The sequence below is a fragment of the Pongo pygmaeus genome, chromosome 21 (genome assembly GCF_028885625.2).
Source record: "Pongo pygmaeus isolate AG05252 chromosome 21, NHGRI_mPonPyg2-v2.0_pri, whole genome shotgun sequence".
Lineage (NCBI taxonomy): Eukaryota > Metazoa > Chordata > Mammalia > Primates > Hominidae > Pongo > Pongo pygmaeus.
Window position 1 is genome coordinate 54,686,511 of NC_072394.2, and position 6,449 is coordinate 54,692,959.

Below are 6,449 nucleotides of genomic sequence, written 5' to 3' on the forward strand. Positions count from 1 at the left end.
GCAGAGGTGCTCCTCACTTCCTCCCAGACGGGGTGGCAGCCGGGCAGAGGCGCTCCTCACCTCCCAGACGGGGTGGCCGGGCAGAGGCGCTCCTCCCTTCCCAGACGGAGTGGCCAGGCAGAGGCGCTCCTCACCTCCCAGAGTGGGCGGCCGGGCAGAGGTGCTCCTCACTTCCTCCCAGACGGGGTGGCGGCCAGGCAGAGGCGCTCCTCACCTCCCAGACGGGGCGGCCGGGCAGAGGCCCTCCTCACCTCCCAGAGTGGGCGGCCGGGCAGAGGCGCTCCTCACTTCCCAGAGTGGGCGGCCGGGCAGAGGCGCTCCTCACTTCCCAGAGTGGGCGGCCGGGCAGAGGCGCTCCTCACTTCCCATAGGGGGTGGCAGCCGGGCAGAGGCGCTCCTCACTTCCCAGATGGGGCAGCTGGGCAGAGGTGCTCCTCACTTCCTCCCAGACGGGGTGGCGGCCAGGCAGAGGCGCTCCTCACTTCCTCCCAGACGGGGTGGCGGCCAGGCAGAGGCGCTCCTCACCTCCCAGACGGGGCGGCCGGGCAGAGGCACTCCTCACCTCCCAGAGTGGGCGGCCGGGCAGAGGCGCTCCTCACTTCCCAGAGTGGGCGGCCGGGCAGAGGCGCTCCTCACTTCCCAGAGTGGGCGGCCGGGCAGAGGCGCTCCTCACTTCCCATAGGGGGTGGCAGCCGGGCAGAGGCGCTCCTCACTTCCCAGATGGGGCAGCTGGGCAGAGGTGCTCCTCACTTCCTCCCAGACGGGGTGGCGGCCAGGCAGAGGCGCTCCTCACCTCCCAGACGGGGCGGCCGGGCAGAGGCACTCCTCACCTCCCAGACGGGGCGGCCGGGCAGAGGCGCTCCTCACCTCCCAGAAGGGGCGGCTGGGCAGAGGCGCTCCTCACTTCCCATATGGGGTGGCAGCCGGGCAGAGGCGCTCCTCACTTCCCAGACGGGGTGGCGGCCAGGCAGAGGCGCTCCTCACTTCCCAGATAGGGCAACAGGGCAGAGGCGTTCCTCACTTCCTCCCATACGGGGCGGCCGGGCAGAGGTGCTCCTCATCTCCCAGACGGGGCAGCCGGGCAGAGGCGCTCCTCACTTCCTCCCAGACGGGGTGGCAGCCGGGCAGAGGCGCTCCTCACATCCCAGATGGTGGGCGGCCGGGCAGAGGCGCTCCTCACTTCCCAGATAGGGCGGCCGGGCAGAGGGGCTCCTCACATCCCAGACGATGGGCGGCCAGGCAGAGACGCTCCTCACTTCCTAGACGGGGTGGCGGTGGGGCAGAGGCTGTAATCTTAGCACTTTAAGAGGCCAAGGCAGGAGGCTGGTAGGTGGAGGTTGCAGAGAGCCGAGATCACACCACTGCACTCCAGCCTGAGCACCATTGAGCATTGAGTTAGCGAGACTCCGTCTGCAGTCCCAGCACCTCGGGAGGCCGCGGCAGGCAGATCACTCGAGGCCAGGAGCTGGAGACCAGCCCGGTCAACACGGCGAAACCCCGTCTCCACCAAAAATACAAAAACCATTCAGGCGTGGCGGCGCGCGCCTGCAATCCCAGGCACTCGGCAGGCCAAGGCAGGAGAGTCACAGGAGCCCGAGGCAGGGAGGTTGCAGCAAGCCGAGATCCCGGCAGTACAGTCCAGCTTCGGCAACAGAGGGAGACCGAAAAAAGAAGGAGAGGGAGACCGAAAAAAGAGGGGAGAGGGAGAGGGAGAGGGAGAGGGAGAGGGAGAGGGAGAGGGAGAGGGAGAGGGAGAGGGAGAGGGAGAGGGAGAGGGAGAGGGAGAGGGAGAGGGAGAGGGAGAGGGAGAGGGAGAGGGAGAGGGAGAGGGAGAGGGAGAGGGAGAGGGAGAGGGAGAGGGAGAGGGAGAGGGAGAGGGAGAGGGAGAGGGAGAGGGAGAGGGAGAGGGAGAGGGAGAGGGAGAGGGAGAGGGAGAGGGAGAGGGAGAGGGAGAGAGGGAGAGGGAGAGGGAGAGGGAGAGGGAGAGGGAGAGGGAGAGGGAGAGGGAGAGGGAGAGGGAGAGGGAGAGGGAGAGGGAGAGGGAGAGGGAGAGGGAGAGGGAGAGGGAGAGGGAGAGGGAGAGGGAGAGGGAGAGGGAGAGGGAGAGGGAGAGGGAGAGGGAGAGGGAGAGGGAGAGGGAGAGGGAGAGGGAGAGGGAGAGGGTTTGTTTTTTTTTAAGACAGGGATTTGCTCTGTTGGCCAGGCTGGAGTGCAGTGGCACAATCTCAGCTCACTGCAACCTCTGCCTCCCAGGCTCAAGCGATCCTCCCACCTCAGCAAAGTGCTGGAATTACAACTGTGAGCCACCACACCCAGGCAGGCTATTTTAAATAAAGGAGTCAGGGAAGGCCTCCCTATAACAGTATTGTTTAATTTGGGCTCTAAGAGATGAAAAAGGCTGTGGCTCATCCCTATAATCTCAGCACTTTGGGAAGTGGAGGTGGGTGGATTGCTTGAGCCCGGGAGTTTGAGGCTAGCCTGGGCAACATGGCAAAACCTTGTCTCTATTTTAAAAATAAAAAATTAAAGAAGAAAAAAAAAGAAGACAAAGAGCTAGTTTTGGAACAAGGGTGGAAAGAGGATTCCAAGCAAATGGAGCAGTGTGTGCAAAGTTCCTGAGGCAGAAAAGGCTTGAGAGGTTTGAAGAACTGGGAGAGAAGAGCATAGTGATGAGTGTGTAGTGAACAAAGAGAGGAGAGGGCAGCATGATAAGGCTCCCGTTCCCTGAGTTCCAGGTTAGAGACTCTCGGGGGAGGTACGCGTGGGAAACCTGGCAGTCAGAAGAGAGGCTAGCTGGAGGCAGCTGCAGGCTAACGAGGGGTGTCAGGCAGCTTCCTGGGGAACGTCATGAGGATTAACTGTGGTTGCTGCTCAGTGAGAGCTTCCTAAAGGTTTGAAGGGGCTTCTGGCAAGCTTATGAAAACTACCCACTAGGGCCGGGTTGGTAAATTACGGTAATCTATAGCTTGAGAAATCTGGCCCACTGCTTGTTTTTTGAATAAAGTTTTATCGGCACACAACCATACCCATTTGTTTGCATATTGTCTATGGCTGCTTTTGTGCTACAACAGCAGAGTTGAGTGGCCCACAGAGCCTAAAATAGATACCAAAACTTTTTACAAAATGTTTTGCAGGCTGGGCATGGTGGCTCATGTCCGTAATTCCAGCATTTTGGGAGGCCAAGGCAGGAAGATTGCTTGAGCCCAGGAGTTCAAGACCAGCCTGGGCAACATAGCAAGACCCCATCTCTAAAAAATAATAATAAGAAGAAAAAGGTTTGCCAACCCCATGCGAGGATGTGGCAGGCTAACCCTGACACCCAACGAAGGTTTTTATGCTAAGGAATGATATGGTCCAGATAATGTTTTAATAATTTTTTTTTGTGACTACTTGGAGAGTAAATTGGAAGAAGGCAAGACTTGAAGTAGGGAGGTAATAAAGAGGCAATTATCCAAGTGAAACATGACAATTACACGTACCAGGAAGTCAGTGGTGGGGCTGGAGAGAGGGGGAATCAGAAGATATAGTCTAGAGACACCCAGTACCAAACACCTAGTGCCCACGTCATGATTTCTAAATACTATTCTCCTATTAAAGAAACTGGGGCTTTGAGAAATGGCTGATTTCAGGACTGGGGTAGGAAATATACAAGATGAACCTGGAACATCTTGTGATGCCAGGAAGTAAGAATGTGCTTAAAAAATGATGGGACATGTTGAAAGGACCTAGGAGCCAACTTGGAGGACCTCTGAAAGAACAAATCTGAAACAATTTGAGCAACCAAATAAGCAATGAGAATAATAAACTAGTTAAGTCCAAAACTGAATAAATCAATAAATAGGGGAGAAAGAACAGTGCTTCCCTACAGAAGAATTCTAATTAATAAGTGTGAAAGGAATGATAGAATTTGAAAATCACCATTTGGCAAACACCAAAGGAATAACTCTTGCAGGCAAGAATCATCGAGGATGGTTTGTATTGGGCAAATGAATGAAGACAAATGGGATATTTGCCATCTCGAAGAATCTCCCCACAAGATACGTATCAAAGACAAAGGGGAAAAGAGTTATTACTTTACACTGGAGAAATCCTACAGACACCACCTTCACCAAGGTAATATCAGCAGTAATAATGAGACACACTGACTTCAGGTAACTCCTGATATGATAGACTAAAAAGGCCAAGTGTTGCCGGGCGCGATGGCTCGCGCCTGTAATCCCAGCACTTTGGGAGGCCCAGGTGGGCGGATCACGAGGTCGGGAGATCGAGAGACTATCCTGGCTAACACAGTGAAACCCGTCTCTACTAAAAACACACAAAAAATTAGCTGGGCCTGGTGGCGGGCGCCTGTAGTCCCAGCTACTCGGGAGGCTGAAGCAGGAGAATGGCGTGAACCTGCGAGGCAGAGCTTGCAGTGAGCCGAGATCACGCCACTGCACCGCAGCCTGGGTGACAGAGCAAGACTCCGTCTCAAAAAAAAAAAAAGAAAAAAGAAAAAAAGGCCAAGTGTGGCATTTCCAAAAAAAAGGCATAATTGCGATCTAATCGTGGGGAAACATCAAACAGAGAATCCCAAACTGTGGAATATTCTCTAACAACTGGTCAGTATTCTTCAAAAGTATCAAGGTCATGAAAGATGAAGGAAGACTTTGAGTTCGAGATTCTGAACTAGATCTTGAGTTAGAAAAGGAACCTTAGTGGAACAATTGGCAAAATTTGAATATGGTCTGTAGCTTAATATTGTAGCAAGGTTACTTTCCTGATTTTGATCACTGTACTGTGGTTATATAAGATGTTGCCACTTGGGGAAGCTGGGTGAAAGGTTTTTCTGGGAACCCTGTACTATTTTTGCAACTTTTTTCTACATCTAAAATTATTTCAAAGTAAAAAGTTAAAAGCTCAACGGGGGAAAAATGATCTAAGTTGGAGACACCAGTAACAGAATTGCTGGTCAATAGGTGTGCTGGGGAGGAGGGAGAAGGAAAAAATATTTACTGCTTTGTTGCATTGTCATCAAGCAAGATAAGAAGAAATAGACACATGTAGCAATTCTGGGCCAGGTGTGGTGGCTCACTCCTGTAATCCCAACACTTTGAGAAGCCAAGGCAGAAATGCAGAAAGACTGCTTGAGCCCAGGAGTTTGCAACCAGCCTGGGCAACAAAGAGAGACCTCTCATTTCTAGCAAAAGAAGAAAAAATAAAAAAGCCCTAACACTTAGGATAAACTGTATAATCTGTGCATTTCCATCTGTTTGCATACAGTAAAATCTGTTTTATATGTTAAGCATGAATTGTATTACTGGGCATCATCTCATTCATAAATTTCTGGAAGGGCTGCATGTGATGGTGAGGAGAGGAGACCAGCTTTATTAATTTATATCTTGATTTCATTATCTGAAATTAGAATATTTTCTGAATATTTGAGACCAAACACTAGAATTAGCCGGTATTTATTTTGTCTCTGTACCAGAGTCTATTTTGACAGGTCAAAAATTTTTGGAGGATCAAATACAATGATCCATTATTAACTGAGCACCTATTATGTGCCAGGATTTGGAGCAGGTGCCAAAAATGCCTCATCTCACTTAATCCTCCCAACAACTTTGTGACCACCACTTAGATGAGGATGCTGAGCTTCCAAGAAACTGATGGACCTGCTTACGATCTTGCAGTGAGGGAACAGTAGCGGAGGCATGTGGGAGTAACTTGCCCAGGTCTCTCGGCCAGTGAGCAGCAGAGCTGGTCTGAGATGCGAGTCTACACTTCTAACTACAGCTGCAGGGCCTGTTCTGTCTTCCATTCTCCGCAACCAGCTGAGGGCAGGACTATTTAGGGAGTCTTTACAATTTTGTCCCAGTCAGTGTGTTTGCTTGCAAGACCAACATGGCAAGTTTGTATATTTTGGGGACTGGATGCTCAAATCCCGTGTTTATGTTTTAGCTACCCCTGCCAACACGTGATATCACCAACTGTAAAACGTCTGCCAGTCTTATGGTGGGAAACAATCTCACTTGTTCTCAAGTCTATTTCTCCATCAGGTTAAGTCCAGCTCTTTGTATGTGGCACTAACCATGTCTGTCCTCCTTAACCAATGTCTGTCCACAGCTTCTGTCCACGTTCTCCTCATAGGATCAACTTTTCTGATTGATTTGAAGGAGTTCTTTGTGCATTCTGCATGCTGGATGTTAATCATTTGTTCAATATAGGGGAAAAATATTTTTCCCCGTATCCTGCTTATCTTTTTACTTTCCTTTTGGTGTCTTTTTTTTTTCTTTGAGATGGAGTCTCACTCTGTTGCCCAGGCTGGAGTGCAGTGGCATAATCTCAGCTCACTGTGACCTCTGCCTCCTAGGTTCAAGCTATTCTCCTGTCTCAGCCACCTGAGTAACTGGGATTACAGGTGCGCACCACCACAACTGGCTAGTTTTTTGTATTTTTAGTAGAGACAG